The sequence below is a fragment of the Heloderma suspectum genome, chromosome 2 (assembly GCF_057233095.1).
Source record: "Heloderma suspectum isolate Gila_16-S chromosome 2, 16-S_ref, whole genome shotgun sequence".
Lineage (NCBI taxonomy): Eukaryota > Metazoa > Chordata > Lepidosauria > Squamata > Helodermatidae > Heloderma > Heloderma suspectum.
In genome coordinates this window covers 143,700,181-143,712,479 of record NC_139459.1, presented here as the reverse complement: position 1 = coordinate 143,712,479, position 12,299 = coordinate 143,700,181, and the positions used below count along the sequence as shown (strand labels likewise).

The 12,299-nt window shown below is 45.9% G+C and overlaps 2 pseudogenes across 1 annotated transcript in view; both read left to right on the top strand.

The window, feature by feature from the left end:
• Nucleotides 1-12,299, top strand: part of LOC146352896 (protein CFDP2 pseudogene) — a 1,048,348-nt pseudogene that overhangs the window by 62,890 nt on the left and 973,159 nt on the right. The gene's annotated exons all lie outside the window — the stretch shown is intronic.
• Nucleotides 7,045-7,983, top strand: LOC146352928 (uncharacterized; annotated as a pseudogene).

Sequence of the window (12,299 nt, the reverse complement as noted above, 5' to 3'; positions counted from 1 at the left end):
ACACCGGCTTAACCTAACAGCCAGGGGAGGGCTGGTTGAAGACGTTTTGCTGCCTGAGGTGGAGCAGCAAATGGTGCCCCTGGACAGTCAAGGTGTATAGTACCCCTGAACGTGCACAGAGTTGGCTTTAAAGGAACATCTTATTTCCAGTTGGTAGATAGAGCAAATATAATCTACACAGCTATGCCACCTTCCTGTTTTTTTCCATAGGTCCGAGGATATGGGCGACCAAACCACAAGGAGCTGAAACAGGACCAGAGATAAATATTTGATATAAACTACAATTTATCCTATGGGTTTATGGATGCTTCCTTCCTCCCCCGCCCCACATTTCTGCTGCATTTATCCATGAGGAATTACTTGTTTCTCATGTAAGTGCGGGGGGGGGGGGCTCAGAAGAAATGGCCAGGGGGCACAACTGCTGTTACTGCCACCCTGCTCCCACAATCTGCCACCCAAGCTAGTTCCCTCACTTTTGCCTAATGGTAGGGCTGGTTGCGCATCATTGAGGAATTTGCTGGAGCACTTGACAATATGAGGTGTTTGTCTGGAGGCAGATTGACAGTGTCCTTTGCCATTCAAGAACGTGCACGAGAGGGCAATATAAATGTTATTGTATGAAAGACACACAGAGTGTTGTGGGTGCAAGGAAAATGGTGAACAATATTTTGAAAACGTGCCTTGGTTACAACTTTGCGAGGCCACCAATGATGCAAGGAAGTTGCTTCAGGGACAGGATCCCCCTTTGGCCTTTACATCCATCTGGTAGTGCTAAGGGCCTGGACAGACCTCACGGGGGACAAAGGTCTCCAGCAGCATCATTCATAATGATGTTAACAGGAAGTGGTTGGGATGTTTTGGAAGCACCTGGGTCCAGCATACAAATGGAGAGGATGGAGATGCGGAGACGCAGAGCTGGTTGCTACATACCTGCAAGTCAATGCAATTCTAAGCTGCCCAGGACATCCTGTGGACTGAAGAGTGGGATAGAGGTATTTATATTAAACAAAGGAAGAAATGTATTTTCAAAGAGCAGCAGGGCTAACTCCCTTGGCATGAGCAGGTGACCCAGACACTCATTTATGATCAAAATAAATTATTCCAATTATATGTCCTAACAGTGCATTGATTTTGCACAACATCCATGTAAAATTCACATTGCATTCACATTAAATTTCTAGGATTTGTGGGATGATTATGGGATATGTCAATACTGGGTGGGTCATTAAGAACTTATCACATACTATATGCAGCAAATGTTACTTGCCTGCTTTCATCTACAGGTTCTGCAAGCAACACAACAAATTATTGAGTTCTGTTCAGATTTGCTAAGGCAAGTTGGATTCAAATGCTGCTAATGATGTTCATTTATGTGCTGATCATTATTGAAATTACACATTCTCCTCCACATTTATGAATCAAAAGTATTTGTTTTCATTATCTTGTAGTTGGCTTATACCTGAAACAAACCTAATTACTATTTACATTCTTTCAGAGCCTCAAACCATTTCACAGAGTTACATGTAATTCTAGTTTACACGTATTTGATGGGGTCTGTAAAAATAATAAGACCAATTTGGAATTAATAATGTGTTCTGTATTTTGTGTACATGATATACATAAGCTATCCCATATCTTCCACTGACTTTAAATCTTGTTTAGCGACCGCCCATAGTCCTAAGATTATGGGTTTGTTTGCAGTGTACTTTTGGGTCAAGGCAAGAGCACAAGGTCATCTCTATGTTCTGTTCTGCTGCAAAAGCCTGAACATTGATAGACTCAAACTTGCACAGCATCTGAGTCCCCCTCCTGACCTTACAGCCTGTATCCAGAGGAAAGTCAGCCACATACATTTGGAGCTATTGTATGATTGCAGGTGTTTGCTGGCAAGTCTGTGGGCTGTCCTCCTACCTGATGGGACCTCACACTTTTTTGTCCCTTATTAGCCCTTGCTTCTCCTGGGATTAATCCACAAGGTCATGGGGGCAGCAGGCTTATTGGTACCAGTCTATGCTTACCATGTCACAGGGCCATCATAAGGGTATGTAGATGTGGATACTCTACACAGGCCTGGTTCTCACTGGAACGATATATCTATGCTTGAGCTATACCATTTCAGACTGCAGGTGGGGGCTCAAATGCATTTATACTGCACACACACACACACACACACACACGGAGAGAGAGAGAGAGAGAGAGAGAGAGAGAGAGAGAATAAGAATAATCCTCAATATAGAAAGCATTTTGAGGAGAAGAGTTAGTTAGAACCTTCTGTCTGACATCTAATTTTCTATGTGGAGAGTTTTCTTCTTTTGTTTTGTGTAGAACAGGGTTGGGCAACTTGTGGCTCTCCACATGTTTTGGCCTACAATTCCTATCAGCCCTAGCCAGCATAGCTAATGATGAAGGATGATGGAAGTTGTAGGCCAAAACGTCTGAAGGGCCACAAGTTGTCCATCCCCGGACTCCAACATTCTGTCCCCACCTGCAGTCTGACGTAATACAGCCCAGATACCCATTTACTACCTAACTGAGAACTAAGCCTAAGATAATGAAGGGAGTAGTCCTCTGGGTTGTGCTCCCAATAGATGGCTCTGAGTTCGGAGCCCTCGTCTATCCTATGCCTGGACTGCAAGAGCTGTTCCTCCGTTTAAAATGCAAACACCCCCAGCAAGACGGGCCTCTGACAGGCCTTCTGCCTGACACCTTTGGTGGGTGGGGAGGGGACTCTGCAACCTCCTAAGAGAACCTTTCCATGGTGACTGGGAGGGGGGAGGGAAGGAAGAGCCACGGTTGGATCTCTACCTCCATGCTCATAACTCTGTCTATGGGTGTGGAGGAGGAGATCCGCAGCTTCCTTTGGCACCCCAGATGCTGTCTAAGGGCCACAGGATTGCTCTCTCCATATTCATCCTAACAAGATGAAAATGCAATGCTGCGGTTGGGTAGTTCATCCAAGCAAAGAGGTGGTGTCCAACCGATTCTGAATGAAGTTGCACTCCCGCCTTCAGGATCAGGTGTGCAGTTTGGGGATGTTGATAGATCCAGCGCTGGCACTGGAGGCCCAAGGTGCTTCCGTGGCACAAAGTGCATGCTGGTGCACCAGCTGCAACCCTTCTCGGATATAGACTGGCTATAGTTATCAGTGCTCTCTTTAGAGGCAGGCAGTGTACCACACATTGCAGTAGCCCCAGATTTGACTGCTGCAATATGTTATCAGTGGTCTGCCTTTGAAGACTTCTCAGAAACTTCATTTTGTTCAAAATACAGCTGCTATGTGCTCACCAGCTATAAGTACCATATTTGATCAGCTTTTAAATTATATTACTGGCTGCTTGTCCATTTCAGAGGACAATTCAAAATGCTGGTGCTACCCTTTACAGCCTAAATGGCTTGAGACCTGTGTCAAGCCTTCCCATTATAAGAGCCTGCCCACTTGTTGCGTGCATCACCAGACGCTTCCTTTTAAGGGTCCCAGAATTCTGATGTTAGCGGGGTGGTGATTAGAAAGAGGGTCTTCTCAGTTATGGCACCTCAAATGTGGACTGCCCTTCTCAGGAAAGCTCCTTTGGCTCATAATCTGATATCCTTTTGGTGCCAGGCAAAGCCCTCCTTATTTTCCTATGCCTTCCAACATGCCGCCTATCTGTTTTTAATCCAGAGCATCTCTATACCAGCCTAAAATCCCACATTTAAAACGGGGCTTTCTGTTTCCATTTTAAATGCAGGATCACAATGGACTCTCTTCACATGCGCTCCCCCCCCCCCGCTTTTCCCTCTCCTTTCCGCCCTTATCTGAGTCTTCCATATGTTTCATTATACAGCCACTAGATGGTGCTGTGGTCTACCTCCTGTTATTGCTAGTTTTCCTCTTTTCACAGAGGGAGCTCAAGCTGAACTCAAGCGCGGTAATTTGATAACTCATAACCTCCGATCTTTTAAAAAATGGAATCAAGGTCATTTAGTGCAGGAGATGCCCTGGAGATTGACAACGTCATCTAAAGGACCCATAAACTTCTGTGAGTAACTAATCTCAAGAGCAAGATAAAAGCTCCGTGTGAAGAAGCCCCCGGTGATCTTTTATTGTTTTCTGCTCATTTTATCATTTTATGGTTTTGTATATTATTGCACTGCTTTTGTGTTTTTAAGCCTGCATCCAATGTTGCACTAGTGGACTTCTGCTCGTGCAATGGGATTTCCCTTTCCTCTCCTCCCATCCTCCCCCAAATCTGCTCCTCTTTGCACTAGTGGACTTCTGCTCGTGCAATGGGATTTCCCTTTCCTCTCCTCCCATCCTCCCCCAAATCTGCTCCAGAGGAGCCCCCAGCCCTCCAGAGCAGATTCGGGGTGTGTCCAGGGGTCTGCAGGGGGAAGGGGAATCCATTCTGCCAGCTATGTCTATTCCACTGGAAGATAGATATCACTGGATAAAACCATTAGTTTTAAAATACTGTTTCTACTACCTTGTGAGCCTTCCTGAGAGGTTTTCAGCTGAAGTGTGGTATAGAAATATTTTAATGAAAGAAAGAAAGAAAGAAAGAAAGAGAAAGAAAGAAAGAAAGAAAGAAAGAAAGAAAGACATGATGCTGCCAACCAACGAACCCCATCATACCATTCTATTATTGCTATTGTTGGTCAATAACAGCCACCCCCCTGCTAATTTTACAGCCAGGAGTACATTCTGCTATCTGCAGCCAGTAAACAGACTTGGCTGCATTACGCATCTGCCACAAGTGTCAGCTTGCATTGGCATTTGACAGTCTGGGAACTAAGGCTGAGACTGTGTGGAAATGGGAGCTTTCAGTCAAGAGGAGGCATTTCTGGTTGAGAGGGTTTTGTGCTGAGTGAGCTGCTGTGAAATTATGGCTCCATCCGGAGGCTCTGTTTTACTCAGCAAGTGACTCTATCTTTAGAATTGTTGTCTCTGTGTCTCTCTACTTCAACACATTTCAAATGCTGACTCTGCTGCGTGGCTTCTTGTTTATCATACCTAGCACAAAGCCTGACCAGCACCAAGATCGCTGAAGTAAGGTCAGGCAAAGGAAAGCACTGGGTGACACTCTCAGAGGGTACTGGAAAGATACAGTCGAAAGCATTGTCAGAGAGATTAAAGACAAAGCTGTGTAAAGGTGGAGTGGACACACTTTATTGATTTATACATACTACTTCTATACTGCTCAGTATTATAAAATCTCTAAGCGGTTTACATTATCAGTGTATATAATACAATTTAAGAACCCAATGTAAAAACAATATGAAATAATAAATACATTAAAATGTTACAACAAAAACAACAGTAGAACAGAGCGATGTCATAGGTGATTACAAGTCAGGGAAAACTTGAGTACACAGATACATCTTCAAGAGGTGTTTAAAGGTCACCACAGTTTCTGCCTCTCAAACCACACGTGGGAGAGCATTCCAGAGGGTGGGCGCACTATTGAGAAGGCCCCCTTATCTGTCATTGCCTGGCAACATGCTGTTGGACATGGGACGACCAACAAAACCTCCTCAGAAGATCTGAGGGGCTGATTTGGTTGGCTAGATATCCTCTAGCTCAGAAAACACATGCCATAATACATTTATTATGTGTGAGCATCTCTGGGCAAGCAGCTAGTGGGAAAAGGAGTCCCAGTGTTATTTCTGATTGGAGGTAAGAGAAGGGATTCCCCTGCATGCCACTCCCCCACCCAATTGGGAACTTTTAACCTTATAACATCCATTGATGTACTGCATATGTGACTGGACCATCATTTATATGACTGCAAACACAGTGTTTTTCAGTGGAGGAAGTGTGTCATCAGATGTAGAGAAATAACCTCGAATGTGTGAAATAGCTCTGTATTGCCATTCAGTGCATAAGAGAATGGCCTGATTTGCACATAACGATAATACATAGTGTGGTTTGTTGAAATCTGGGTTGTTATTGCATCCAAACCTGTCTTCCTCAACACACTGTGGTTTGTTAACCAGCCACAAATCACAAATAAAACCCAAGCTTTGCTGTTGGGTTATGAACTCTGGGTTGTTTAAACTATGGGTTATCATTGCATCCAAACCCAGAACCATAGGTTGTCTCTGGGTTGTTTCTCCAGTTCACCCCCATGAAACAGAGGCAGCTGGCAAGAGTGGTCTCAAAACTAAGCCGCTTGCCTGGCTGCCTTGCTCTTTCTAGCTCTTTTTCCGAATGAGAAGTCCGCCTGGCAACACCAGGCAGTCTCCTCTGCTCCCCTCCCGCTCTAGGCAGAGAGCTGAATCTCACAGCTGCTACTGAGAGCACAGTGGGCGCTTTCTAGGGCTAGCTGCTGACCAGAGAGTGTCTGTTCTGAAACACAGGCGCCAAGCACAGCCTTAACTATCTGTTTGTGGAATCCAATTGTCTATATACCCACACAGATGCAGATAATTGGGCTGCACCATGATTAACCGTAGTGATGTTTACCTTCCCACTCGGGATGCTGCTATCAATTTGGTGATCTTTCTGGGAACCTGCACAGAAGCACCACCTCCCAGCTGTCAAATCCTTGACCAAGAGTTGACCCTGGAGAGAAATATATTATGCGCCAGCAGGAACCAATGGTCAGAATGGTGTACTTTACAGATGAAGCAAAGAGTGCAGCATGTATTTATGACCGATATCTTCTCTTACAGCTAGTGTATGAAATGACTGAGAGGAGGTCTTCAGACTGTAGTTAAAGGAGTGGACTTTAACAAATGAAATTAGATAGAGGAAGGCTTGCTATCAAAACTTGCTAAAAACACTTTACCGTAAAAGTAACAGCTGAGGGACCCCAGGAGGAGCCCATCGCTGGGAAGGACGAACGTGAGGGAGATGCTGGCAGAGCAGCCCATCAGAGAGCACAGCCGCACGAGCAACTGCCGCAGGAAGCACCGCTTGTGCACAGAGAGTGGCCAGGCTGAAGAACAGAAGAAAGAATGGCAGAGTGCAGCTTGCAAGGGACATGGTGAGGGCATCCCAAGAAACAAGAAACTGAACCTGCAATTGCTCTGTATGAGCTTGATGCCAAAGAAACGCAGAGGTGGATGGGGGACTGTATTCAGTCAGTGTGGGAAACATGCAAAACTGAGGAGGTACGGCTCTCCATGCTGGAGAAAGAAGTCTAGGATGATGCACGCTTTAGAACAACTTTCAGAATCTCCAGTGCAACCTATGACACAATTGCCCAAGAAATTAGGCCCATAGTCCAAAGACAAGATGCTGTAGTTTATTTCTTATTCATTATTACATTCCTATACCACCCAATAGCCAAAGCTCTAGTGCAATGCTCGTTCCCCATGAGTACAGGGCTTGCTGTCACTCTTAACAAACTCACTTTCAACATCAGTTACCTTCCCCTAACTCTATTTTTGGGGTAAGGAAATCCACCACTGGTGAAATCTTCCAAGAGATGGTATATATCTTGAATAAGATGTATCTTTCAGATGTGATAAAGTTGGATGATGGGGGAAGACTAGAGTACTTCAGGACTTTCAAGAGCTGGGATTCCCCTGGGCTGCAGGTGCACTGGACTCTTTTCACGTCCGGAAACTAGCGCATAAAGCATCCAGCCCAGAGTCTTACAGCCACAAGTGCTTCTGCAGCATGGTGCTGCAGGCCGGGGTCAACGCCAACAGATTACTACCTAGGTGCATCAGCTAGAAGCCATGGCACAGCTGTATTCTGGACTTCTCCCCTAGCAGATAAGCTGCTGGCTGGTACTTTCTTCAACAGTCCACCTGTCACAGTCACTGTTGTTCCAGTGCACCCACTCATTCTTGGAGATCAGGCTTATGCACTGCAGCCCTGGCTCTTGGCTTCCTACTTCTCTCCAAGATTGCCCAAGGAAAAAAATTTCAACTACTAGCAGGGTGAAGTTACCGGTAGAAAGCACCTTTGGGCAGCTGAAAGCGAAGTGGAGGCCCCTTTACACACTTCTGAATGTGGAGGAAGGTCTTGTGGCTGACATGGGCACCTCTACATGAGGCTTTTATTGTGCGCTCACGGTTGGTCACTCACAGACGTTTGTGGGCCCTTTACACAATGTTGTCAACCTCCAGGGCCTCTCCCCTGCTTAATAACCTTTATCCCGTTTTTTTAAGATCAGGAAAAGTCTTGAGGTGCTGCAACGGCTGCGTGTACTTCCACAATTCTGCTATATCACAGCATCATCTAGTGGGTGTATAATGAAACATACAGAACTTGCAGAGAAAGGAAATCCCTGGAAAAAAGCACATGTAAGTACATATAAAGGAGCTGAGTTTAATCCTGCAAAGAATCTGGAAGGAGAAGCCCTGGTAAAGGTGTGGGATAAAACCCTGGCGCAGAGAAGCCCATGATCATGGCATGTTGCATCCTCCACAGCATATGCAAGATGAGAGGAGACATACTTCTGGAGGAGAACCCACAGCTTCTGGGCCCTGGTGCAGAGGATGATGCCATCCCTTTAGAAGGCCAGCAGCCACAGAAACCCCCTCAGCCACTAAATCCCCATTCTGAGATTACAGCATGACAAGATACGTGAGCGATCTGGTCAGCTGAGGCACAGTTCTTCTGGGATGATTGTGGTTACTGATATGCTGATTGCTCCTTTCGACAACTGCTACAAATGGGCCCTGTCACAACCTCCACCTTACACCCAGTTCTAAACCTCCCATGCATACCTTCCCTCTTCCAATTAATTTTTGCTGCAATTAAATAATTCCCTAGGTAGAAACACTTACATTTCCAATGCTAACCAGTATTAACCAGTAAACATTTTTTGTTCAAAGATGACTGAGGAGTGGGTGAGCTGCTTTGGAAATGTCCATGTGTCTGGAAGAAGAACCAGAGGGTGAAATGATATCCCCCAGTTGGGATGTTTCTAGGCTGGCCCCCGGCCCTGGACCCATTCCCCAGACCCCTGAGTAGGGATGGGCGAACTCACTGTGGTCCGAGTTGCGCACCGCTCGCAGACCCCCCAGTGGCTGCGTGGGATGAGTCATTGGGTGGTCTGCGAGTGCTCACCAAGCTGCCATTTTGCCTAATGGCCATTTAACCTGTAATCCTGCATAAATGGTTGTTTTATCGCCGCCATTTGCGTGAAATTGGCCTTTACAAAAAAGGCCAAGCCGCCATTTTGTGGCTTGGTGAGGGATTGGGGGTCCCTGCACTTGCCCGACTCCGCATGCACCGACTCAGGCAAGGACGGGTGGAGCCAGCAATTTCTCGCCAGGCCTTGAGCCCCAGCTGGATGACTGCAACAACCCTACCCCTGAGTGTCTATTTGTGCTAATGCAAGGGTTTTTTCTTAGCTTAATTTCCATGCAGGGGATGATTTTTAAGAGGGATTACAGCTATGGAGAGAAGGGTTAGCCCATCCCATGTGCTGAAACCTGTCCACCCCTCTCCCCCCACCTGTTGTGAATATTGCAACCTCATCTGCAAATTACTGGAAGGGGGCAGCGTTGCCGATCGTTAGTTCATGGGAATTTTGACCACAGCTATCCTTAGGATCTCTATAGCCTACAGTGTAGTCCCCCCACCCCACCTCAACTTCCACCACTGCTGGGAGCATGTGTGTTTGCTCTCTCACTACTAGCTGTGTCATGGAACAAAAGAATGGCTGGAACAAACTCTTTTGAAACTCTACGCTGTACCTGCATTGTATATGCAAGAATGTTTGTGAGTAAAACTGTTTGATTTTCTTCACTGAAGAAGGTTGTGGTCTTTTTTTATTGTTCTCAGCTAGCCTGTGTGCATGTGGGACTGGCCAGTGTTCATTCTATTTTGCCTTTTGTTTTTCTTTGCAGTTGCCTTTCTAACAGGTGGCATTATTACTAAATAATCCCATCACACACACAACACAACACATACATACACACACACACTTGAAACTCCATATTGGTCTAAGTGTTGCCATTTTTAGTTAGAGGGTGTGTGTGAGAGATCATTGCTCATGAAAAAAACTACCAGCCACTCTCTTTTTTGCACTTTTTCCACACCGTTGCAAATTAATTGTAACTGAAGAGGGATGATTTGAGATGATCTGGGTTTAATTGAAGAATTTATTTTATTTGCAGTGATTTGGATGAGAAATTAATTGGCTGGATTTGCCTTCTGCGAAATTTAAATAATTTTGCAGAAGGCCAGAATCTTTTAAGTGCCTGGCAGCGCCCCTGTCCCCCAAGGAAACTCTGAATCCGCAAAATGAGCTAGCTATTTCTGGAGCAACAACGTCCCGCGTTCTTGCTTCTGTGTCTGCAACAGGAGCCTTGGTCAGTACAAGCAGCTGCCTCAAATAGACATGACTTGGTGATATGGTGAAAATATAGCCTGAGGGAATACAAGTGAGTAGCCTCAGACTGCTCCACCTGGTACACGTGAGCTGTACACCTAACCGGGCACAAGGTGTTTTTTAATTGTACACCTAAAAATGTAAAGTACGACCGCAGCAAACAGACATTCGCAAACATGGGTGTGATGCAGGGACTTAATTGACTTGACTTGGTCAAGACTTGGCCCAATACCCTGAAGGGACTGCTAAGATTTGTCATTACTTGGGATATTCTGAAGGAACTTGGAGTCCTTGTGCAGCTCTGCGATGTCCCACTACTAGCAACTGAAGAAGACCTTGTGCCTAAAGTGTTTGGGGCTATTGAGCTTAGAAAAATTATGAGCAAAGGGTCATATCATGGAGGCTCATAAATGTATGTGTGGTTTGGAGAGAGTCAATAGAGAGATTTCCCCCCTCTCCCACACACATACTGCTAGAACTAGAAGACAAACATGTTTCTTTGAGGGCAGATGAAGCAACTTCCCCTGGTGGTGGCCTTCCTGCGTTACTGGAGGCACTGGCTGATAAAGAGCTTGCAGCCGGCTCATGGACTTACCATCTCCCAGGCCAGCCAGAAACGCAGCAGGGCCTCCCTGCGTATTTAGCAGCCAGCAATTCCACCTGAGGCTGCTGAATCTTAATTCATAAGGCCAATATGTGTATTTCCTAGTATTTTTAAGTTGCCTTGAAAGCTTATTTAGCTGAAAACTGACTATACACGTATAAAATAAATGCTTATTTTGTTACTATTCTATATTGTAATGTTTGTAAAATTTCAATATTATTAAAATGTTTTAATTTTAATTTCCTGCGCAACATTTTGAGCAATCTTGATGTTGTTAATCAATAATCATTCGTTTGACAGCTTGCAAACTAGAAGCAGCTTCAGCAATCTTTGCCAAAAAGTGGGGTGGGCATTTAGTTTCATATGAAGCAGCAGGGAGGCTAGCATGGGTGGGGGTGAGCTAGGTGGGGGACCCCACCAAGGGTGTAGTCCACCCTTAAAAGCATGGGCATCCCACTGGGAAGTGGGTAATTTTAAACATTTTCCCCCCATGAGGCTGGGGGGGGGATGCTTAGAACTACCCACTTCCCAATGGGATGCCAATGCTTTCAAGGATGGTCCCCCACCTTGCCAGCCTCCCCGCTGCTTTATATGAAACTAGATGCCCACCTCACTTAACCCTGAAGATTGCTTTCCCTTCTTCTAGTTTGACAGCTGTCAAACTAGAAGCAACTTCAGCAATCCTGAGGGAGAAGGGGAACAGTGTGTGGGACACCCTAAAAACAGGTGCAAGGGACTAGATATAGGTTATCCTCAACTGCAACCCTGTATGTTTGCTAAGTGCAACCTGCAGGGCTCCAGACAGGGCAAGCCAGTATTTTTCATTAACCTGCTGTTGCACAAATGCGCAACTGCGATAAACCAAATTTAAAAAAATTAAAATAAATTAGGGCAACATTAGTGCACATTCCCCAGGCATAGGGGAAAAAATTCTTCTCAGCTGGGATTTTTTTTAAAAGGGCTTCAGCCACAATCGGAGCCATGACAGGGGGACCGGAAGGGACAAAGAGGGTGCCGGTGACACCCCCTCCGATGTGCTGTTTCGGGCACAGTTGATGGGGCTCTCACTGGCAAGGGAAAAGGGGCACTGGCAGCAGCTTGGCTGCGACCACCAAAAGCGATCGCAGTCACACTTGGGAAGAGTGGCAGGGGTTTCTCCTCCTCTTGTGGAGCTGCTCGCTGTCCGATGCCCTTTACCCATGATGGGTTGGCATGTCCAGGTTCGGACGACACACCAATCCATCATGGGTAAACAACCCCTACAACAGACCATGGCTGAGTTCAGACAATCAGCAGGGGCTAATAATGCAGCATCAGTTGTTTCCCCTGCCCCCACATGTGCCAGTCACGCAACTGGGATTACACTAATTATCTGTGCCGCATGGCAGGTTGTTGTGTCGTCTGAACGCAGCGTGGGCGTA